This window comes from Rhinatrema bivittatum, chromosome 11 (genome assembly GCF_901001135.1).
Source record: "Rhinatrema bivittatum chromosome 11, aRhiBiv1.1, whole genome shotgun sequence".
NCBI lineage: Eukaryota > Metazoa > Chordata > Amphibia > Gymnophiona > Rhinatrematidae > Rhinatrema > Rhinatrema bivittatum.
This window is the reverse complement of record NC_042625.1, coordinates 71,311,423-71,336,795: the sequence shown is the minus strand read 5'-3', so window position 1 is coordinate 71,336,795 and position 25,373 is coordinate 71,311,423. Positions and strand designations below refer to the sequence as shown.

Here is a 25,373-nt window from a genome sequence, read left to right as displayed (position 1 = left end):
TCTGAAAAAGCACAGATGTCAACGTGCATCTATTTTTGCTTCTTTGGATGTGGATCAACACATTTTTTTTAATTGAACATCATATCTCAGCTGCCTCAGCAGTGTCTCATTCCAACATATCACCTGCCGTGGCAGAAATCTGACAGATGCACTCCTCCCTTCCATTGCCAAGCACCCGAGCAGGAGAAATCAGAAAAAAACTCATTTGCATTATTCTAGAAAACATCAGCCTGACAGGTTTATTTTGTTTTCTTTTTTTTTTTTTTTTATTTTACCATCACGATGGAAGAATTGTTTGCTAAAATCAGAACTGATGCTGGAACATCAGGGAGCAAAGGGCCTGAAAGCGATGTTTTGCCATGTGGCGGATGACATATTTGTCAGTATCTCTCTCAAGGCTGTGCAGCAATGCCTGTTGGCACAAATAGGCCCGTGCCTGAGCAGCGGTTCAGGGGTCAGTACTGAGGTGCATTCATCCATGCTGCAGAGGCACAAATAAATGACCTGGGGGTAAAAGAAGCGCAGAAAAACGTGTCATCCCCATGGCACAGTGTGACAAGATGCTCCCAGGAGATTTTGGGCCATGCCTGCTAATAAGGTATGTATTCCTTTAAGCCCTTGCTTAAAACTTTGTGGAATGGCAGAAGGAGGAGTGTGAAGTGTGTGTGTGTGTGTGTCTGGAGAGTGGGGGAGGGGGAGTTTGAAGGGTGTGTGGAGGTATGTGTGGAGGGAGTGGAGAAAAGAGGATAAGTCTGGAGTGTGTGTGTGTGTGTGTGGAGGAGAAATCTGGAGGTGAAGGGGTGGAGGAGAAGGGGTGGAGGAGAAATTTAGAATATACGTGGAGCTGTTTGTGTTTGTGTGGAGGGAGGGTATGTTTATGTGTGTATGTGTGTATATGTGAATGGAGGGGAGGAGGAGTCTTGTGGGAGTGTATGTGTGTGTGTGTGTGTGTGTGTGTGTGGGGGGGGGGGGGGGGGGGGGGGGAAGAGGAGTCCAGAGGGTGAATGGATGTGTGTGTGTGCAGCATGAAGTGTGGGTGTTAGAAAGTCTGAGTGTGTATGGTGGCAGGAAGGGAGAAGTTTTGAGGGCCTGTGTGTTTGTGTGTCGGATGTGGGGGGTGGTAGAGAAGTATGGAGAGTGTCAGTGTGTTTGTGTGCGGGGGGGTGAGGGGAATGACTATCAGAGACAACAAGAAGAAGTGGTAAAGCATCATTAGAGCAGAAGGGTTTGGATGATTGCTGAGCCGATGAAGAACGGGAAAATGTTTGAAGGATTGGGGGTGTGTGTGGAGGAGGGTGGGGCAGAGCACCAGAAGGGCATATCAGAATATTGGCAGGAAGATATTAGAGGTGGCTTGTCTTAGGTTAACACGATTGCAGTTTATTCCATTCCTGAGTACTCGGGAAAGGCAGATACCAGAAGGAGCTTAGGAGAACGGGTGCTCCAGGTTGAGCGCCCGCTCTCCCAACAAGCGCCCAGCCTCCTCTCCTGGGCAAGCGAACCTGTATTTAAATGAGGGGTCGTGCTCAAAAGGAGGCACTAGGGACAACAGTGCGTCCCTAGCGCCTCCTCATTAGCGGAAACCCAGGAGAGGTGGCTGTCAGCGGGTTCAGGAAACTGAAGCTCAATTTTACGAGCGTCGGTTTTCCGAGCCTGCTGACAGCCATAGGTTAGGAAAACGGCCGCTGGTAAAATTGAGCATCCGTTTTCCTAACCTGGCCGGCTGGCACTTTTTTATTGTTATTTATTTTTTAAACATTTTTGGTTCCTCCGACTTAATATCGTTAGGATATTAAGTCGGAGGGTGTACAGAAAAGCAGAAAATGCCCTCTACACCATTATCCCCAATGCCCTGACCCGCGGCCTACAGCTTATACAGAATGCCACAGCCCACATGACAACAAAGACAAAGAGATTCCACCACATCACCACCATTCTGCCTCCAACTCACTATCGCACACTCAGAGGCATGGCACGCGTAGTGCTTCCATCACCCTAAACTACGAGCCTCCTCGGAGCTCGGAGGAAAACGTTTGCAGGGTTAGCACCGACACTCTGCAATTCACTACCACTCCACATGAAACTTGCTTCAGATCTCTCCTCCTTCAGGAATCTGGTGAAAACCTGGCTCTCTGAAGCGGCATTTTTTCCGTCTCTAGTAACACATGCATTATTAAAGAGTCTGCACATAACCTTACACCACCCAGCAAGAACTGCTGACAAAACTGAAATGGCATAAGTCACACTAAAATCTATGTAGATGGCTCCTAACAACTTTAGATACAGATCATTATGAAGTCAAATCTTTGTATATAACTCCCCAAATCTTTGCATATAATTTGTTATGATGTCATAAACTCCTCCACTATATATTAGTGTTCTGTGAATATGATGTATTGCAACAGGACAATGATGCTACAGAACTGATAAATCTACCTAAACCTACCATTTGGCTCACCTAACAATTCTTATGGAGATAGCCCCCTACTACTATTATTTAACCTTGGAACTTAAAACTTCAACCATGTATCGTTTGTTACCTCTTATATTCTATATTCCAATTATGTAACCTAGTCTATAAATATACTCTTATTATATAACTAAAGTAGCCTTCTATATCAATGATTTTGAATCTGTACAATCTAGTGTTATCTGTAACATTCTGTGAACGCTTTGGGGGAAAAGGCATGAAACAAATAAAAGATGACGATGAAATAATGATGTCTGTTTTATGCATATGTGACGGAGGTGAGGTATTCTGTTAGCGTGTAGTTTCTGGGTAGGGATCTATAGCAGCTTGGCTTGTTATGTTTTCCTAATAGAAGGTGCATAGGGGCATAGGGCCTGGTGTAAAACTTTTACAAGATTGTGTTTTTCATAGGTAAGGTAGTTACTGTTTGTGCTGGCAGTTAGTGCTGTTTTGGTATGGGAGGTTTCGCATATTGCAGTTTTACTTCAGTTTATTCCATGGCTTTTTGATGATGAAGCCCACACCCAACATGCATTACAATAAGCCTATTACCATATGGGCTCCAAGTGTCTTTTATGCTTTTTTGTAGAGTTTTATGGTCGGCATCCCTGCAGTGCACATAAATGTAATACACATGTTGTTTTAAGTGACATATTTACCTCAGAATACCCTTTTTCATGTAAAATCTGTTATAGATGTGTGAGGAGGGTGGGGCTTGGGGGAGAGTACTATAAGGTTCACCCAGGACGCCTAATACCTTTGCACCAGCCTTCCATGAGATGCCAGGTCTAACCAGAAGGAAAAAGGAGGCGTTTATACCTCCATACAAGTCGTTGGTGAGACCTTACCCGGAGCACTGTGTTCAGTTCTGGAGACCGAGCTCAAAAGGGGTAAACACAGGGTGGAAGCCGTGGAGAGAAAGGTAATCAAAATGGTATGGGGTCTGCACCTAAAGAGTTTGGAGTCTGGAGGACTTAAATAGTATATCTTGGAGGAGAGGAGAGAGACGGGAGAAATATGATAGATTTTTAAATCCCTAGTAGCTAGAGAATGGAAATGAAACAGGGTAACCTGTGTTAAATGTAGGTGTAATATTTCTGCCTGGGGGTAACCCCTTCATGTAACAGGGCAGTCCTAGGATAGTCCCATCCTTTCCCTGAGCTTGAGTCATCTGGGAAACTTTGTCATCATTAAGCCAAGAGCCACTGATCTATAGCCTTAGGAGTAAAATGGAATCTTCTCAGACTTAATTCCTGCGTTTCATAGAAAACAACTCCCTGTATCAGAGATTTCATTGTATTAGGGTCTGCTACATGGAATAAAGAATACACGGCACAAAGCCCTGCCATTTACTGCAGATAGCCACAGATGACCCATAGGAAAATCCACCCGGTGGAATCCATAGAAGGACCCATATATAGTGGAATCCCTCAGGAAGAGCCATCTACTGATGGAAGAACCCATACAGTGAGCTCCCTTTGTTCCTTCCTGTAGATCAGGGGTCCCCAAATTCAGTCCTTGAGGGCCCCAACTCAGTCAGATTTTCAGGATTTCCATAAGGAATATGCACATAGATCTCATGCACATAGATCTCATGCATATTCATTGTGGCAATGCCACCTGACTGGGTTGCGGCCTTCAAGGACTGAGTTTGGGAACCCTTCTTCTAGATCAGTAACAGGGAATTACAAGAGACAGCTGAAGAAAGCTAAACATGGTAAACCTCTAGAGGTCCATATTCAGAAGCATTTAGCAGCATAACTCGGAAGTTATCTGGCTAAATGAATATTTGGGCACGTAATCTATCTTTGACTAATGGAGTCATGCCATCTGCCCTTAAGCAAGCCATAGTGCGATCTGTGCAGAAAGATTTGACTGTTTTATTGGAATTTTTGACCACTGTCACGTTTATGTTCGCTAAGCAAGGTTGTAGAAAAGTGGGTCCTGAACCAGTTAGATAATTATATAGAAGAAAATAATGTGCTGGACAAACATCAGTTTGGATTTCATCAAAAACATGGTACTGAAACTTTGTTGTTAATATTATTAGATGAAATAGCCCGTGTTTTGGAGCAGAAAAAAATCTGTCTCTCTTCTGCCTTTGACACTGTGAGTCATGTAAAGTTCTTAGACTGGGTAGTATAGGACTTGGAGGGACAGTAGGAAGTGGTTCTGGAAGGCAGAACACAAAAAGTCCATCAGACAGGTAGTTTCTCTAATTGGATTCCTTGTGCAATGGAGGTTCTGCAAGGATCAGCACTATCTGCAATGCTTTTTAATATTTTTCTTAGCCCTTTGGGTAAATTATTAAATGAGCTTGATTTAATTTACAAATTTTATGCAGATGATGTGCAGTCTTTTGTTCCTAATGCTGTGCTAGGAGAAGTTCCTGTACAACGATTCCAGTTAGGCTATAAAAGAATTGAACATTGGATGATAAATAACAAGTTGCTTCTTAATGGGAGCAAAACTTCTGTTCTTTGGATTGGAAAACAGTTTAATGGACCTTTTCCAGCTATTATCCTTGATAATTGTGAATTGCAGGTTATGGAAGAAGCATGCAATTTAGGTCTTTTAATTGATTCAAGGTTGTCATTACTTCCACATATTAGTAAAGCAGCTAAAACAGCCTTTTATAAACTTCGGCTTGTTATACTATTAAAGAAGGTCTTGCCTATGAGTGGATTTAAACTTGTAGTACAAGCCTTTATTTTAAGTCGCATAGATGACTGTAATTCTCTGTATTATGGTTTCCCTGCCTATTTACTCAGAGTTTAATAGCTTGTGCAGAATGCTGCCATTCAAAGAACTTGGGGTTTACAATGAAGAATGCCTATAACTATACAATTGATAGAGTTACATTGGTTGCCAATTGAGCAACGTGTACAGTTCATAGTCTTTACTCTGATTCATAGAGCTATGTATGGAGATGGAGAATTATACTGTTTAAGAAATAAAACGCTTTGTTCCTCTTCACAAGGGATGTTGCATCCCTGACTGGTTACCGTTTACAAACTACTAGAATGTGCACCTTTTCGATAACTGCTCCACTTTTATTACCATTAAATATAGAGCAAGAGCAAAGTTATTTGCAATTTCGTAAACAGATGAAAGCATTTCTATTGGCTCAAGCTTATGCAGGTAGTGAACATTAATTAGAGGAAGTTATTTAATTATAGGACAGTGATTTATGCCATGTTGTTTTTATGTTATTTTTGTTTTATTTGTGTTCTTTTCAAGATATTTTAATATGATTATGTTTTATGTATATGTATTATATACGATTCTATGCGATCCAGGCTGAATATTATGAATTCAAGGAATATATATGTATAGATAAATATATAAATAAATAAAATTATCTTAGCTGGGCAACTTTTTATTCATCTAAAATTTTGCTGGATAAATCAAGGGTATTCCAGAGGTGTAACTGTGAGGAGCTGAGTTACCCAGATAAGTTACTGGCTAAGTCTGGTTATCCCATAGACCTGTCCTAATGTTAGTCAGTAAACTTATCTGGCTAACTTTAGGATAGCTGGATATATTTATCCGGCTAACTTGCAGAGCTATACAGCGACTGAATAGGGACCTCCTAGTCTCCTTCAAACTTATTCCACTACATAACTAGGTACACATAATATTTTAGCTATTGGCAGATCGGAACCTCTTGGCCTACCCAGTCTACTCATCCCTCACGCTCATCACCAACCTCTGTCTCTGTGCTGTGCATATTTGAAGTCTGTCACTGCTCTGCTCATTCCTACCTCTGCTGGTGGCAATTCCAGGCACCCATCAGTAAAGAATTATTTCCTTTGGCCTCCTTTCTTCCAGCATCACATTGTAAGCGCTTGTCCATGATCGTGTTTTACTAAGGAAAATGCCTCCTTCTTGTACTTTATGGACATCTCCCAGATATTTGAATGCTTTCTTGATAACTCCCCTTTCCCTTCCTCTTCTAGCTTCTGTTTATTTATTTACTTTAAAAACTTGTAGACCACAAAACTTCCAAAGAATTTCGTATTCAGTGTAGTTTGCATAAAGCATACATAAAATTACAAATAAACATATAAAATCTACTGTTAAATATACATGTGACCAAGCCTTCGGTTTGTCACTAGATGGCCCTAGGTCCCTTACCATCTGGACTAGTAACAGCATGGGATTTTCCATTCTCTTTCAGTCTCTCCATTGAGCTGAGACTGTGACTGTCTATTCCAGAGGCATAAGGCCGAGTTAGAGGATCATAGAGAGGGGTCAGTTTGAGTTAGAGGTTGAAGATTTAGGAGCTGCTTTTATTTTCTCCCTGCTGACTTGGGCTCACTAACCTACAGGCCGAAACAGAAAAACATGCGGGAGAGCTGGCGAGCGCCTGCTCTCCCGGCGCGTGCACAGGCCACTCTCCTGGGCTCGTGATTCAGGAGGGTGGCCTATGTAAATTAGGGCCTGCGGTAAAAGGAGCGGCGGCTGTCAGTGGGTTTGACAGCCGACGCTCAATTTTGCCGGCATCGGTTCTCAAACCCGCTGACAGCCACGGGTTCGGAAAACGGACGCCAGCATAATTGAACGTCCGTCTTCTGACCCGCGGGCCATGGGCCGATTTTTAATTAATTTTTTTTTTAATTTTTACTTTTTTTTTTTAACTTTCGGGACCTCCAACTTAATATCGCCATGATATTAAGTCGGAGGGTGCACAGAAACGCAGTTTTTACTGCTTTTCTGTGCACTTCCCCGGTGCCGGCAGAAATTAACGCCAGCCTTTTGGGCAGGCGTTAATTTCTGAAAGTAAAATGTGCGGCTTGGCTGCACATTTTGCTTTCTGAATCGCGCGGGAATAACTAATAGGGCCATCAACATGCATTTGCATGTTGCGGGCGCTATTAGTTTCGGGGGGGGTTGGACATGCCTTTTCGACGCGCTATTACCCCTTACTGAATAAGGGGTAAAGCTAGCGCGTCGAAAACATGCGTCCAAATGCAGGTTAACAATGAGCTCCACCGGAGCGCACTGTACTGTATTGGCCTGCTAGCTTGGTATTTTTCTTGCATTTAGATGAGATCCCTTTCTCGGTACACACCCTGTCTGAGAGGATCTGCTTCCTTTTTGTAGAGAGTTAAGGTTTTTGTAGATTTTGGTCCAGTTTTGGTAGAATTTTTTATTCTGGGGAATACCCTATGCCTTTTGAATCCAGTCCTGAGAGCAGGGGCTGGAGACCTGTGAGCAACCCCCTCTACCCCATAGAGGAAGCATGAACCAGTGACAGCACTACCCAGCGTGAGATATTCTGGACAGAGACTTTGGGATTTCTCCCCATTTTGTTCGTGTGGAGGTTTTTGTCCCACCCCTCTGCACAGCCCGGTGAAGGCGATAGAGAGCTGTGAGCTGAGCTGGAACATTCGGCCTCTCTCCCTGAGAGGTCCTTCAAGGTTCTACCATCAAGCCCTGGGAGACTCCCAATCAGATCTCCACCCCAAAGGGATCGGGACACAGGCTGCAGGCTTCAGACTGAACTTTGGGGACTTAGGTAGGAGCTTTTCATGGCGTGGGGTTTCCCCCTAGGATTTCCCCCTCTACTGGGCTGTTGCACGGATGAGTAGTGGCAAACTCCCTCCCAGGAGCTGGAGAGATGGACCCCAGCAGAGACCCCGTGTAAAGAGCCCAACTGTACAGTTTCATTTGCTGAATGTTTGTGGGACAGCGATTGATCTTTTGGAAATGATCAGTAAATATGATTTGAACACCCAGTCTGAGTCCCGCCTGCCTGTCCTTGAGGAGAAGAGCACACCAGAAAGATACACACACCATAGAAGGGACTCTTCATCACCTGGGCCACAGAGGATTTCCTCTCTCCCCCTCCCCCCCCCAGAAAGAGCTCCCTCCCTGGGAAGTGCAGGAAGGAGGGGAAGGATGGGAAGAGCAGCCCCGACTTATAAATACTTTTATGGCCCGAGGGGAACCAACAACACCCGGACTAAGGGTTACAAACAAAACATACAAATAAAACTGCAAAACTGTTTTCACCCAAATGCTTCATAGAAAAGCATCGCCTTCACACTTTCCCTAAACCCTTTTATGATCGTCTCCTTTCTCAAATGCAATGGGAGAGCACTCCAACATCCCGGGGCCACCTACAAGAAAGCTCTACCCCGAACCCTCTCTATCCCAGGGTGCCTGCAATAAATGCAGTGACAATATCTTACCAAGAGGTATCTTCAGGTAACAACTTAAACGCTGGAGCCAAGAGTCAAAATGTTGCCCTGTACTTTACGGGCAACCAATGTAAAGTCTGCAGTGCCGGGGTAAGATACTCTGTTATGGGGAGACCGGCTCCCTCTACAAATCCCGTCAGCATTTATACTAAACACAAAAGCAGTGTGGAGTAAAGGACACACACACACACAAAGAGGGGAAAATGATAAAACAGAAAGAAAGAGTGCACTGCTCTGTTTATAAATTCACACCTATTTATTTGAGGCAGGCAGGAGAAACACGGCCCTTGAATTTCAGGTAATCTGTCGGGCCTGTGCCTTTGAAGTGTTTAAACCGCTAAGAAGCCTTTCTCTTTATTAAGAGCATTTCACACACCTTGTAAGGAATTCATGCTGCACTGCGGTGCCTTTCTTCACTCTGAACTCATTCGGGGATTATATATATATATATATATTGTAATTACTACTCTGCCTATGATGTGCGAAACACGGGGAACTATTTACATGTTTCCTGAAATTCACAGGCCGTGTTTCTCCCCACTGCCTCAAATACATAGGTGTTTATGTATAAACAGAACAGTGCACGTTTCTGTTTTAGCATTTATACTAAGCCATCCCACAATGCATTGAGAAATAACCCAGGCACACACTCCTTTTCCAATTAGACATGATGTTAAAAAAAAGAAGACAAGGGTGACCCAGGGTGCTACCACTAGCTGTAATTAGGGATTGTGAAAATCAAGGGCTTTTTATAGACGGACATATGAATGCCTTATTGTGCGGTATATAAAAACTTTTAAGTAAAATAAGTAAATAAATATATTGCCGGGATTCTGAGCTGCCAGCGACATTGGCTTCCTCCTGCTGTCAGCAGCTAGGGCAGCTCAATGGGTTCCACAGTTTGGGTTGAAATCTTGGATGGATCCCTTTTCAACATCAAATATGCTCCCTCATGCCTCCTGCCCTGGCCCCCCCCCACATCCCCCTGACCTGGAGAGGTGCTGGGACACCTCCACCTCAAGGGGCCTGGCGGGGGTCTGGCAGCACTGCAGAAGGAGGCTGCCACCCCTCCTGCCATCCTCCGGTCCTCCTTTAAAGGTCACATTTGCTTTATTCCCTCTTTTTATTGTTGACAGAGGCTGCAGGAGGTGATCAAAGTACCTGACATTCCTGCAAGAGAAGGTAAGGACTTTTCCCCTTTAGCTACAAGAGAATTTGCTTTCACTCTTTCCTTAGTGGCTCATTCTCCACAATCCCACACGCTCCCCTGTATCCTCACCCCCCTCCCCAGCTTTATGGGCAGTGTGTGCCGCTTGGCAAACGTGGGGCCAGGCACGTGATCCCGATCCCCTCGAACCTGCCCATCCCCTCTGGCACCAGCTTGCAAATGGACTGTGCAGATCTTAATGGGCCCCACACCTCCACTTCCCCGGCGAAGCTTATGCAAATCTGCCCCCAGTTTTACAGGAGTAATTAGCGCATTTCTTACATTCATTTCTGCATTCCAGATGAAAACAGATGGCTAAATGGCAAGATAACCTTCTGGCAAAGTCGTCGCCATGTGCAAGCAGAAACGCAGCAGCAACACACAGCATCTTCCCCACCTTTGGCGGCCCGCTCGGCTCATTAGCTTTCAGGTAAAAGAGCAAGCAAGGCCCACCTTGATGATCTACCACTCGCCTTTAAGTTCCCTCACTCCCGCTTTTCTCGGAATGAGGAAAAAAACCCAACAGCCCTATTTTCAAGAATCATTTTTGAGGGTTCAGGGTATGGCCGGCGATGGACAGGAGGTTAGGTGTTGCGTGTCAAAGGTTCTGGCCACCTCTCTTCCACTGCACTACAGGCACCAGCCCCTAGTGACTCACTGGTGAGGAGGTCCGGGGCTATTGCAAAAGGCAGGAGCGTGAGCACAGAACAATCCTGTGGGTGTCTCAGAATGCGCCGGGGCCAAGAAAAGGTCATCGCAGTCTGCAGAGAAGGTGGCGATCAACTCAGAATTCTGAACGCGTTGCGTGCGACCAGGAGACACTTTCTAGCCATTGCCTGCTATGGCGCTGGAACTGAGCATGCGAGAGGAGTTGATTTTTTTTTTCCCCACCCAGGAAAAAAAATGCAGCAAATTCAAACTGGGAGTGGCAAGAGTGGCTGGGCCCAGCACGAGCGGGCACTTTCTGAAAGGGATTCATTCACACGCAGCACTTAGCACTGGAGCGACACACAAGATTTGTGTTCAGAGGGGGATTACACAAATCTCTCCCCCTCTCTCTCTCCTCACCAAATCTCCTTTCCCAGGACCTCCCAAAACAACTGCCATGTGTGAACACGCCGGAGATGTGGGGTATGCCAGTAGTGCAGGGTGCTATGCACAGGCCTCTCCCTTCCAGATTCTTCAGATGACAACCCGGAACGGATTCTCTCCTCTCAGATGATTCCCAGAGTGCATTCCAGGGCGGAGGGCGAGGGGGCTGACTCCCTTCTTCCTACTGCACGCAGTGATCATTTTCTGAAAAAATAAAAAAAAAATAAAAATTGAACAAGTCGGGTCCAGCGGCAGCACCCACCTTCCACATTTCCCCCATTCATTTATTTATCAATGTATTTATGGCCTCTTTACAATTCTAGGTGATGCACAGTAAACATACGTAATCCAAGATAAATGGCACACTAAAATCATAAATAGCATCTAACAATAGATTATAACTGGCAGGCCTGTACGGAATAAGAGAGCCTTAGCCTCTTTTAGGAATGCTGCTCAAACTGCTTCATTTCTCCACTGTTGGAATCCTACAGCTGATAGGCTTGTGCAAATAGACAGGCTTTTAACATCTTTCTAAAAACTGTTGCGACTGTTTCGTTTTTTAGTTGCTGGGACAGTGCATGCCACAATATTGGCCCCTGAACATAAAAAAAAAAGGCATTCCCTGGACTCTTCCTTACGCACATGCTTAAAGGAAGGGACATCTAAATTCAGTTGGGATCCTGACCGGAGGGTTGTGGCTGGACACTACAGCTCGGGGGCAGCATTCACACTCAGGCTGATGCAATATTAGCGTGCAAAAAAAAACCAGGTACTCGTGATTGAGCGCCCGCTTTTCTAACGCGCACCCATCCTCCTCTCCTGAGCGCGTGATGCGGTAGGCAAATGAGTCGCTGCGTTAAAAAGGAGGCGCTAGGGGAAATTGTGCGTCCCTGGCGCCCTCTTGGCATCGGGTGCCCTGGAGAAGTGGCTGTGCCCGGCTTAGGAAAATGGATGCTCGTTAATTGAGTGTTCGTTTACCTAACCTGACCACCGGCAAGATACTTTTTTAAAAAAATTGTTTATGTTACTCCTTTTTTCAGTTCCTCCGACTTAATATTGCCTCGATGCTAAGTCAGAGGGACTACAGAAAAGCAGTATTTTCTGCTTTTTTGTTAACTTTTGGGGCGCACATTTATTTTTTGTATAAGGGGGTACCAGCTAACAGCCACGTCCCCACATCTGCGGGAGCCTTTGCTTGGCCTTCTTCCCAATCAGAGTACATTTGAGAGGGTTTTGTCATTTACACAGCATCCATATATCAATGTACAGAGCCATCCTTAATGTCATTTAAAGTGCTGGAGCCTCCTTCTGCATCCAGGTACCATAACGTACATATTTGCCTTCAACCTTGGATAGGTGGATAGTTCATATTTTTAAGCACCCTGCCCATTAAATCCCATATTTATTTGTCTTAGATATATGCAAAGCAGCCTCTTATTTATACAAAATCTGACTCGCACTAGATCCTAAATCTGAAAGAGTTTTTCATTTATAATTTGAAACATGAGAAACAAAATATAACAAAAGAGCGAGGGAATTTCAATTGGACAGGAGGAATGTAGGGCAGATAAAATGAAATATGACTTACAATGTGCTGATTGCTATGATGTATTAGTTGTTATATTTTGTTCCTGTATCATTCATTATATGTTTTTAGTAAGCAGATTAATTTGTATTGGAGCATTTCACTCTATGCCTAAGGCCTGGATTTTCTAACGTCACAGACCTTAGAAAATCTGGCGGTAATGGGAGGCAGGGGGGCGAAGTGGGGGGGGCGGGCCTGCGAAAGCCGGCAGCGATCACACCTCCGTGGTAAGATTGCTGCCGGCTTTCACACCCAATAGCGCCACCGTGAAAGGTGGCGCTATTGGGCGCACTGCTGGCAGCGATAAGGTGTCCTGCCTTTTCGCGGTCAGCGAAGTCGTTGCGGAGTCTGCCCCGAGGCCACCCCGACTCCTCCCCTTCCGGTGCGGACTCTGCCCCGATTTAGATATCGCATGCGATACCTTTGGAAAATGACCCCCTAAGTTTGTTAAAAAATTACGAATGTTATTTTTGTAAACCGCTGTGATCTTGATATGGAATGACTGTATATAAAATATCTAAATAAATAAATAAAATAAAATAAATAATAGCCTTATCAATTTGGCATTTACATGTGATGAGCGGTTAGCTACATGCTGGGTTGGATGCACATTTTGGACGCTCTAATCCCCTTATTGTATAAGGGTTTATGGACGCTGGTAGAAAATCGCTTCCAACCATGGGTTAACCTGTGCACTAGCCTGAGCGCACGGTATCACATCAGCCTATGAGGTGCAATGCCTTTCACTTCTTCATACACTAAGATTAAAATTCTCAACTTAACCTTACATGGAATAGACTTAGTTTTTGGGTACTTGCCAGGTTCTTATGGCCTGGATTGGCCACTGTTGGAAACAGGATGCTGGGCTTGATGGACCCTTGGTCTGACCCAGTATGGCATTTTCTTATGTTCTTATGTTCTTATGCCAAGCCACAGGAAGCCAATGGTATTTCAGGAATTATGGAGTAATGTGATAATGAGATGGAATTTGCTCTGTTATTCTCATGGCAGAGTTCTGCACATATTGAAAAGCTCGCATGGTATTTTTTGGAAGACCAGAGAATATAGAGCACTATAGTAATCAATAGTTGACAGGGCTATTGAATGAATCACAGTTTTTAGGTCGGAAATATCCAAAAAGGGCCGAATTGTCCTAAGCATCTGTAGCTTAAAATATGGGGTTTGTACTGCCTTTTTAATCTGGGGGCATAAGCTTCCTTTCCCCATAGGATAGGGAAGGAAGTTGAGAAAGAATCCGAGCTGGTGACATGGCAGAAACTCAACACTAGTTACCCTCTGTAAAGCTGACAGGGCCAGACACTCATCGGCTTCCCTCAACACAAACCCACCTGTACCAGGTCTAGGTGTTTTGGTGTCCATGCAGGAATCTATCAGGAAACATCATTGGCAAGCCTGCCAAGCTAAGAGACGGGAGCTGCAATTTATTTTATTTTAAACTTTAAGGTGGCTGTGATTTTTGTCCTTTTTGGCATTCCTTGCTGGGTTTAAGAACATAAGAAAATGCCATATTGGATCAGACCAAGGGTCCATCAAGCCCAGCATCCTGTCTCCAACAGTGGCTAATCCAGGCTACAAGTACCACCTGGCAAGTACCCAAACACTAAGTATTTCCCATGCTACCGATGCCAGTAATAGCAGTGCCTATTCCCTAAGTCAACTTGATTAATAGCAGTTAATGAACTTCTCCAAACCTTTTTTAAACCCACCTACACTAACTTCACTAACCACATCCTCTGGCAACAATTCCAGAGCTTAATTGTGTATTGAGTGAAAAAGAACTTTTTACCAATTAGAGGTCAAGTGTCCACGACCAAGTTGCATCGGTTCATCTTTATCAGCAGCAGCAGCAGTTACTGGAACCATCTGAGGTGCAGTGGTAGAACTAGCCTATTTCAACCCAGGTAACACCTTAGGCCAGAGTTCCTTCACCTTGTCTCGGAGCCGGTGATCAATCCGAGTAGCCAATAAGAAAAATTTGAAAAAAATTTAATCGTAAAAAACTGGTGATTGGACCGATGATTAAAAAAGACCCATAACGGTGGCAATACAAGTTTATGCTTGTTATCCGAGGATGGTATGAAGGTCCTTAAATTCATCACAAAAAATTGCTATACAAAGCACATGCAATACTAACAACAATATAAGATAAAAGGAAATTGAAATCTCCCATTATTACTGTACTCCAAATTAGTTAGCTTCCCTGATTTCTCTTAGCATTTCAACATCTGTCTGACCATTTTGTCCAGGTGGACGGTAGTATACTCCTATCACTCTACTCTTGCCCAACACACATGGGATTTCTACCCATATAGATTCTACTGAGCATTTAGTCTCTTGTATGATCTTTAACTTGTTGGACTCTATACTCTCCTGGACATAAAGTGCCAGACCCCCACCAAGTTGATCCTCCCTATCATTGCGGTATAATTTGTACCCTGATATAGCACTGTCCCACTGGTTATCCTCCTTCCACCAGGTCTCTGTGATGCCAATTATGTCTATCTCATCATTTACTGCTATACACTAACTCTCCCATCTTATTTCTTAGACTTCTGGCATTGGCATACAGACATTTATTTTTGTTTGTATTAACAGCCTACTTTTCAGTTGACAGGGATAATTTGGAATTCTTTAGCTCAGGTGATGCTTTACTTATAGGCACATGGACTACTTTTGCATTTATTGGAACCTCTCTGTTAGGATGCCCTAACTCTCCTGTTTCATTGGTATCCTTCAAAGATACATTCCTCCAAACCATGCACTGCTGAGTGACTGTCGGCTTTCCCCCTTGTTCTAGTTTAAAAGCTGCTCTATCTCCTTTTTGAAAGTTAGCACCAGCAGCTGGTTCCACTCTGGTTAAGGTGGAGCCCGTCCTTTCAGGAAAGTCCCCCCCCTTCCCCAAAAGGTTGTCCAGTTCTTTACAAAATGGAATCCCTCTTCCCTGCACCATCTTCTCATCTACGCATGTTGAAAGACATAAGAACTGCCGTACAGGCTCAGACCAAGGCTGCACTGAGCCCAGCATCCTGTCTCTGACAGCAGCTCATCCAGGTCACAAGTACCAGGCAGAATCCCAAATAGATCCAGTCCTACTTACTCATAACCAGGGCTAAGCAGTGGCTTTCCCATTCCAAAGTCTACAGGGCTAATAATAGTTTATGGACTTTTTTATCCAAAACTTGTCCAAACTCTTTTTAAACCCAGCTATGCTAACTGCTTTCACCTCATCCTCAGGCAACAGATTCCACAGTTGAATTGTGCACTGGGTGAAAAAATACATTCTCCGACCTGTTTTATATGTGTTACCTATTAGCTTCATGCAGTATCCCCCTAGTATTATTTGAAAGGGTAAAGAACTGTTTCCTATTTACCTGTTCCATACCATTCATGATTTAATAAACCTCTGTAATATCTCCTCTCAGCCATCTCATCTCCTATCAGCCAAGACAGAGCAAACATAAAAAGCTGATGAGGTCCCATCTCCAAAAGCACCCAACACAGCCTTCCTTCTGCTCTGATACACCTGCAAACAATTCACTTTGACTGCCTTAAGATGAACGAAGGCATCTGCCGAAGGCATTCAACATCAGAGAACTGGAGACAGACCAGGGACCCCAAACTGTCTAGGACCTTGGATTTCCTGAACCAAGAGCCATCTTTAACATCTGTGCCCCAACTATGGAGAACAAGAAGAAGCTGCAGCAGACCAACACAAGTCATGAAAATGAAGTACGTTAAACTACTGATATACTAATGAGGCTTTAATCCAATTTATGGTTTGGGGGTAAGGGATATTATTATTATACCCTGCTCTAACCAATCTGTTAATCTACTAATTGGATTCCAGCAAACTGATTAAGCTGTGAAATGAAGCTGGCTGCCACAGCAGGCTGCGCTCCCAACAAATAGTCTGCTTGGGTTTCCCAATTTTAAAGTAGATGTACCCAGGAGTATTTCTCATTATGGCAACATATTGAAGTGCATTCAGTCTGGATCTCGTCCGTCTGTATGGCAACTCTGGCTAAGGAAGGAACCTTAGGTAACATAGGAGCTATGGGCCCACTCAGTACTCCCAGTAAACCCTCTGGCTACTGTGTCACTGCAGACCCTCCCAGGGCCGGTGTAATCCTGTTTGGCACCCTAGGCAAACCTTTGGCTATTCTCCCCCTCCCCCCAACTTATCTATTGGCGGCAGCTCCAGCATCCCACTTCCTCCTACGCGCAGCAGTGGATCCAGGACTGTGCTGCCCTCTTTGCTAGCATTGGCTCTGGTGCCGCACCCTTTTTCACCTCATACTGGTGGGATCTTGCCACCCCTAAAATCTTGGTGCTCTGGGCGACCACCTAATGGAAGCACCAGCCCTGGACCCTCCTTGATTTCCAGTTTCTTTCCTTGCCTTTTTACCAGCACCCTCTGTATCTGTTCCAAGCCGTCTTGGACTCTGTAAGTTGCTTTGTTGCTCCGTTCTCTGCTAGTAGCTGATTCTAAGCATCCTCTGCCCCCTCAGTAAAGAAGTGAAAAGTGATTCGGCTGTGAGAGTTTCGGCTTATAATGAAAAAAAAAACTCATGTCACACATATCAAAGGATGCCAGTGCACGATAGGCCTGCCGTATCCTTCGTGTGGCGGGTGCCTTCATCCTTGGCTCTTAGAGCTGCAGTTCCAGTCACCACTTGCAAACAATTCCACTGCCTTTACTGCTCCGTGGATGATTGCCCGACTCCTGACCAAGTCTGAAAAGCCCCCTGGGATCTCTCTCATAGCCCTGCTGATCTCTCAGCTTAAATCTTAAATCTTCCTGCTAATCATACTCTATCCTCAGGCACATTTTCAGGCCTTAGAGTTGCACAATGGAAGGGTAACAAGCTCTTCCTTCTGCTTTTCATAAGAGGCGTTGAAAGGGCCGTATCTTTCGTCTCGAGCCTGAGCTAGAGGATAAATCTGGGCAGCTCAGAATAATGAGAGCCCCCACTTGCTTTCTGTAGGTTGATGGATATAATCACATTCTAATTACATGGTGCTGACCAATCCCAAAAGTGCTCCTAATTACATGTCCCGCCTGGCTGGCTGTTTCAGCCGAGTTCTTGTTTTTCAGAATTCTTCCTAGATGGCTGAAGGCCCTTTGTGTTGCTCCCAATGGGTATATCAGCTCCCTCTGCATCTGTCCTCTTCTTGCCACGCATATTATGCCAATGGATTTTCACAAACCTGCCAACTTACTCCACAGGGTGACCAGCTGACACCATTTCATCTGGCCAGGCTGAGTCAGCCCTGATTTGTCCTATTTGCATCTGCGAACTCAGCGCCCTGCTCTGTAACTACGAGTTCAAAGATTCGATGGAGATTAAAACCAGCTCTGGCTTGGCTTGTACAGATGACAGGGAGGAAGCTGGTAATCCTGCCTCAAAGCATTTCAGACTTTGCCATCTTATCTTTGTCAAAATGCTTCACATTTATTCTCCAGTGGGAAGCCAATCCATCAAAACAAACTTTTCAATACATTGACAATATGATTTTCTCTCATCAATGGTCAATCACTTGAATTTGACCTGGTTGCAACATTTGCACAGTGATTGTCAAGTTCCAGTTGGCGCAAGTCAAAGTTGGCACTGTACCTCTACCAGAGAAGAGCTGGCATTTCTATTTGGTTGCCGTTATTGATGCCAGATGGCTCTAGGTTGCCAGAAACAGGTCGAGCTGGTCCTGGTATGAGCCTTCTATAAGGGTGCATGTATGCAAGGCTGTGCGGTATAACCACAATCACCACCAACCAACCATGCCGCCACCCAGCCCATGCCGCCATGCCAGCACCAATAGCCAGTAATCCCTTACAGGAACTGGAACTGAAAGGAGACTCAACCCTCCCTTGCTCTCCCCAGCAGAAAAAAAAAAAACCAGTTAAGACTGCTGCCTGCCGTTCTGCACTGTCTGTGCCAGCACAGCGAGCATTTCCAAAACTAACAGGCTGGCACTTCCTGACTGCTGATCTTGAGCAGCATGAGGTTAGCAGCCAAGAAGTGCTGGCCTGTGCGTTTTGAAAATGCTCACGGTGCCAGCAGAGATGGTGCAGAGCAGCAGGCAGCAGAGAGATGGCTCCCATCACTTAGGAGGGGAAAGGGGAAAGTAGATGGGGAAAGCCAGGGGAAAACAAACAGAGGCTTAGTGGAGGCAAGGAGCAAGTAAGGTGGAGGAATAGTAAAGGAGGCATTATAGGGATGAGAGGTGACTGGTTGTAGAGAGAGAAGTGAACAAAAAGTGGTGGAGGGACAGGACTCAGGAGAAAATGATAAGGGATGGAGAGCTAGAAGGGGAAGAGGAAGTGGGAAGATATCTGAAGAGCTGCAAGGGAGGAGAGAGAAGAAAAAGGAGACAATGAGGAAAGAGATGGAGGTTGAGAAGAGGAAGAAGGAGAGAAGTGTGATGAGAGGGAGCGCAGAACCCCCGGTGCAGAGTAACAACAGCAGAGTTGGGTGGGGGAGAGGAGACACAGTTTCCTCTCTCCCCTGGACCACACATCCCCCCAAAAATATTTGAGGAAACGGGGATCCTGGTTTGGGCCACCTGTTTGTGTGTCTGTGAAACCAGAGTTCTTGTCCTTTTGCAGAGAGAAACTGTTAGAAAGCACAGAGCGTAATAAATCTGACAGACAGCGGCATTAAATGCGATAATTTAATAATGGAATAATAGGCATGGACAAACTGCATGATCCTTCTAATAAAAATGAAAGCCTGTGCTGATTAAGACTTATTAAGAAGACTTAAAAAAAAAAAAAAAAAAAAAAAAAAAGAGAAGGATGAATCATTTCTTTTTGAGTTTAACACCACAATGAAATTCATCTTTAGAGGTGCAGCCAATCCAACCAGGCAAAAAATAAATACATTGAGGAACGAGGAATTATAGAAACAAGAGCCCAAAGCACAGACGCCAGCTCCAGAATCTGCCCAGACCTACATGCCCTCATTTTAAGGGTGCTCAGGCCCTTGAATTTTAAAGTGCAAATGGAAGGCAAAGCCCAGGCTGTAGATGTTTTTGTTCAGGAGAGGATGTCAGCAGAATGTGATTGCAAGCTCTGCAACACAGCAAATTATCCTACTTATTTGACTGGACATTGCTGATACACTTCTAAGAGATTGGGGCAAAAAATTAAAGGAGGGGGAAGGTGGCCAAATCAGGGTGGGTTGTTTTTGTTAATAGTTTTTTGGTACTTCTTGCTATGGTTGTGAACATTACTGGTGCTCCAGTGTGCACGAGGAGCCTAAGATGGGGTGTAGCACTATGATCAGCCATGTCATGATATTGCACGGATACACATAAAGCTCGAACAGAGCACGGACAACTGAAAAATAGATCATCAGAGCTCTGTGGAAGTGTCACACTGATACACATAAAACACGAACACAGCACGAACAGCTGAAAAGTGGATTTTTTTTTTTTTGTAAACTCTTTATTTAGCAACACCAGCCTTAATAAACAACCATCACACAAATGTGATAAAAAAAAAAGGCTCAACTCATAAGAAACGAAGCTCAACTTGAAAACAGAGAAAACAAAAAAAGAAAGAAAAAGAAAATTAAAATTTGTCTTTTCTCCAGTCCCGGTATCGTGGCCGAGTTTTCTCATATCTGTCCGGAGTCTTATTCAAACCTGCAGTGATCGGCTCCAGCCCAGCGATTTCTGCAACCTGCCTTCGCTAGAACTCCAACTGAGGGCATGTCTTCCTGAACCAAGTGACAGCAATCCCTCCAGCATGAACTGCATGGGACAGCAGCGTGTGTTGACCAAGAAAAATGTCTACAGTCCTCCAGTATCACAGTGAGGGCGAAAAAGCAAAATCCATCCCAGTAAGCACAATATATTCATGCTCTACCAGGCACCAAAAATCTTGTACCTAACTACACTGTCACCACGTGTGAAGAAAGGTAGTCTCAGGGAGCCATGCAATGCATTAGCAGTAGGTGACTGCCTCCATAGCTAGCTCCTGCTTCTATTCTGCATTTTTGACATCTTCCACCCCTCTACGGTTTATTACCTCAACCCAGTATGGTAGATAAAGGGCCGAGGAAATATTTACCTGTGCTGTGAGGAGAGCAGACACCAAAGTCTAAGAGATCGTGCAGAAAGACTGTGTCTGAGAAGGTGGCCCAGGAAGACACGGCGTCCAAGGACGAAGCCATGCCCGAAGTCACGCTGCCTACTGAAAAGGGGGGAGCAATGAAGGCTGTTATGCAGCAACTCGGGGACAAAATACCCAATAGCCTGGAGGCTAAATCAGACTCAGTTGTGGACAGAGTGGGGTGGTTGGTGTCCACAGTGGGAGAAACTAATGCATGTCTAGATGTTGTGGAGGGCATGCGTCGGGTGGTGGCTGGATGCATTAGAAAGGACCCACAAATGCATTGCAGAAAAGCTTGATGATCTCGAGAATGGGGGCTGTCAGAATAATTTGCGTATTGTGGGGTTGCCGGAAGATGACAGAAGGTGCAGACCCGGCCAGCATTTTGGCGCGGTGGATGCCAACGGTACCCAGGTTCAACTGCAAAAATGGCGGGCTGAAGACTGACTGTGCACACATAGAGCCATGGCGCAGGTTCCAGCCGATGGTGGCCGGCCCAGAGCTTCGATTCTCAAGCTGCACACTATGGCGATCCGAGTTGTATCTTGGAGGCCAGTCAGAGAAAACAGGAAATCCTGCATCAGGGGCGCAGAGTGTATTTTTTTTCAGGATTTTTTCTGTTGACGTGCAGAAGAAGCGCCAAAGCTTTGCTGACATAAAGAAGGAGTTGCAGAAGCGGAACATTTCATATGCAGTATTGTACCCAGCATGACTGAGGGTTCAGCATGACGGAAGCACTAAGATCTCAATGATGCAAAGGTGGTCTCCTCGTTCCTCCAGCTGCTAAGAGCAGCAGAGGCGAACGGTGCCCAAACTTAAGACTGCAGCACCATGAATCCTTTATGGGGGATATGAGACTCAGGTTTAGATGGAGGGGGGTTGATTAAGTGCATGGGGACTTTTATTTTAGGAAGTAAGGAGAGGGCAGGGGGGAGGAAGGCTGTTCTGCTGGTAATGATAAAGGGGAGGATGGGGGGGGGGGGGGGGAGGGGGTAGTGTTTTTTCTAATACTGTTGGTCCTTGTCTGTACATCGGTTCAGATGCAAATGGAGCTACTGGACTTGCATGGAGACAGTGCTGCAGAGTTCTAGGAATCCCCAGGGAGAGTTGGTGCGAGCATGTGGTGTCGCTTGGTGGTGGCACATATTGCATCTGCACGACCTGGCAAGAAGTTGGTAGTGATGGGGAGGGGGGGGGGGGAATTATTCAGCAGAACAGGCGTAGGCCTTGGCAATCAGCTGGCCCTTTATCAGCCAAGCAGCATGGACCAGCAGCCCAACTTGAAGTTGCATGGGACACAGATTTTGCTTTGTTGAAATCACGGACATGTGCTTGCGGGGAGAAGGGGGTAAGGGGGAGGGGGCAGTGAATGAGAAGGGAAGGGAAGAATACCGGGCCTAGGTTTATGTCATGAGCCCAGGGGTGGGGGGGTGGGGAGAGGTTTTGGTAAATTGGGTTGCAGGAGGAGCTGGGCTGTTTTGCTTGGTTGTGGAGGGGAGAGGAATCGAGGCTGCAGCACTGATGATGAGGGGTAATGGAGGGAAGGTGAAGGTGATTCCCCTTACCATTCAGCAGCTTCAGGTTCTGAGGGTTCTGTTGTTGGAGGGATGGCTCAAGTTAGGGTTGTTTGTTTTATATTATATTTGGTTAAAAAGAAGGCTGCACAACTGAATGCTTATGGCTACAAGCTGGCCAATTTTATTTCTCTCAATGTTCGTGGGATAGGAACCCCAGTCAAAAGGAAGATAATTTTAATTGGGGGGGGGGGGGTGATTGTTTTTTTAGGATACCCATCTGTCAGACGTGGAGCACAATAAGTTGCATTGGGATGGCTAGGTTCGTTTTTTTTTCCCCTCATATAACATGAAGAGTAGGGGAATCCGCATCTTAATTTACAAAGCTTGCCCATTAACTGTGACTAAATCCTTGATTGATTCTCAGGGGCGTTACATTGCTCTTGAATGCTCTATTTATGATAGCCAACTGGCCTTAATGTACATGACTCTAATGAGGGCCAGCCTACAGGCTAGAGGGGGTTTCCTCTGCCTCTCATCGTTTTGGAGAGGATTGGAATGTATGTGTAGCAGATCCTCCATTTCAGTGATTTATCCTAGACTAGGGATGCCATGGGTCTAGGTTCAAGTCCAGACAAGGAAGACAACTTCTCTTCCAAGGCCCCTGGCACTATTAATCATAATCTCAGTGACCATTTCACACTCTAGATCAAATATTTCCAGAAGGTGCCAGATAGTGAAAAGTAACAGCAGGGAAGCCAAAATTAGCAAAACAGGGAGAAACCAGGAATCACAAAAGAGTCCATCCATCCTCTATGAAATCCACACAGGGAACACTCAAAGAAAACACGAGTCCATAGTTGGTGTTCAAATAAAAGAGTCTTTACCGTAAGTCGAAGAAGAGGATCCAAGTCAGGATTAAAAAAATAAGAATTAGCCAATGATCAATAAAAAGCAAATGGTTTCTCTATCCATCATTCTTCTGTTCACTACCCTTCCTACTCTTGTACCTTCATCCTGATTGAAAATATCCTCACCAGTGAGAGTGGGATAACCAGAATGTAGTTCTGGCTTGAACTGGGCTGGAACAAGTATTCCCAAGCAAACATTACTAAACTGATTCCAAACAAAATCCAACTCTCAGTAAATCAGCTATCAAAAATACAAGTCTCTTGAGTTTCTGCCCCCAGATAGAAGAAAAATCACACAAGGATAATGTTAGTAGCTGACGTAGCCCCATCACATATACACTGATCCTAAGCTGGATAGCTCATCGCAAGCTAAGAGGGCTTATGGAGGGACTGAGAGTTTGGGATTTTTTAATAAATTGCTTGGGTCTGCTCGACATCTGGAGGATGCAGTACCCCACAGGTAGTGATTATACCTTCTTTTCCCAAAGACATAATACTTACAGTCATATTGATTTTTTCCTGTGTGCGCCTGAGCTCTGCAGCGCAGAGAGCTAACTTGATATTCTGACCTGTTATATTTCAGATCATCATCCTGTTCTTCTGCCCAGGATTCAGGAATGCGATGCTGGGCAATGAGCAACTTTGTGAGATGGTGATGGGAGCTGTTAAGGAATTTCAAGAAGTTCACGCAGGAGCGGAACAGTAGCCTATTGTCCTTTGGGAGACGCTTAAAGTGGTTCCAGAGGCAGACTTATTGGATTTGCTAGTCATCTGAACAAGCAAAGACAACAGAGGGAAAGGTCATTAGAAGGTCGGATTCATCACTTAGAACTTAGGCATAAAGCTAGCTGCTCCTCATGGGTGTACAGAGAGCTGTTGGTGGCTAGGGCAGAACTGCAAAGCCTCCAGATTAGTAAAATTGAAAAGATTTTTAAGTGGGCCAGGCAAAAGTTCTATGAGCACGGTGATAAAACTGGGGCTCTACTTGCCACCAGATCTCTGCAGAAAAGAGCTTTAACGACACATATTTGTGATATCTGAGGCAAAAAAGGGGTTGTAACTCATCAGCTCTCTGTGATTAATAATATCTTTAGAGTGTAGTCTGGAGGAGCTCCACGCTTATTTGGGGAAAATTGCAGTTCCTGGGCTAAGCGAGAGGCAGGTGGAGAGATTGGCTGCTCCCATCGTTTTAGAGGAGAATTCTAAAGCTATGCTTCATCTGCCCAATAGGAAGTATCCAGGTCCCAATTGATTTCCCCTTGATTTTTAAAAACAATTTTCGATAGAGGTGGCCCTAGCACTATTAAACAAGTTCACATATTTATAACAGAATCCAGAAACGGAGAGTCCTTTACTGGAGGCAAATACTGTGTTTATTCACAAAAAAAGAGAAGGACAAGCTTGACCCAGGCTCTTATAGGTCGAGTTCCCTGCAAAGGTACTTTAATTGAGATTGAGGCAGTGTTGGAATACTTGATTAAGGCGGACCAAACTGGCTTTGTAAATACTCGACAATTGTTTAATATTATATCGTTAGCTAAGAGGGACAAGGTGGCGGGGGTGGTGGTTGCCCTCAGTGTGGAGAAGGCCTTCGACAGGGTTTGGTGGCCTTTTTTCAGTTCTCCATTCTGGAGACATTTGATATCCCTGCCTCATTCTGTAGTTGGGTAAGAACTTTGTACTACCATCCCAAATAAGAAAGGGATTCAATCTGCAGATTGAATCCCTTTCTTATTGCATGGGGCAGGGATTGCATTGTTCCCCCTTTTATTTGATTCAGTGATTGAGATTTTGGCACCTACATTTCTACCTGCTCAGTGATTGCTGGATTCCGGGCAGGGATTACCGAACATGTTACTTCCATGTAGGCAGATGATGTACTTCCTCTTTTGTCATCTCCCAAGGCTTCTGGTCCTCGACTTGGGGGGCTTCTTAACGAGTGTGGCAGGATGACCAGATATGTGGTTAATATTACCGAGTCAGAAGGGTTCCCTATTGCTACAGCGATGGATCACGTACCATACCTTCTTGTTTCTCGCATTTTAAAAAAGTTACCGAGGGCATCACGTATTTTGGGTGGGTAGAATAGCGATATTAAAGATGAGTGTTGTGCCCAGGCTTATGTATGTGTTTTAGCACATTCTTTGTTATCTATCTGATCATTTTTTTTACCAGTCTCAATATCATGATTTCCATATTTATTTGGCACAATAAACAGACACATATTAAACTGTATACCCTGTGGTGACAGAGA

The 25,373-nt window shown here is 44.8% G+C and overlaps 1 long non-coding RNA gene across 1 annotated transcript in view; it reads right to left on the bottom strand.

The window, feature by feature from the left end:
* Positions 1-9,807: 9,807 nt before the first annotated feature.
* LOC115073191 overlaps positions 9,808-25,373 on the bottom strand; it is an 85,419-nt gene continuing 69,853 nt past the window's right edge. The window contains exon 2 of the long non-coding RNA XR_003851945.1: positions 9,808-11,179. This is a non-coding gene — a long non-coding RNA (uncharacterized LOC115073191). The remainder of the gene's footprint in view (positions 11,180-25,373) is intronic.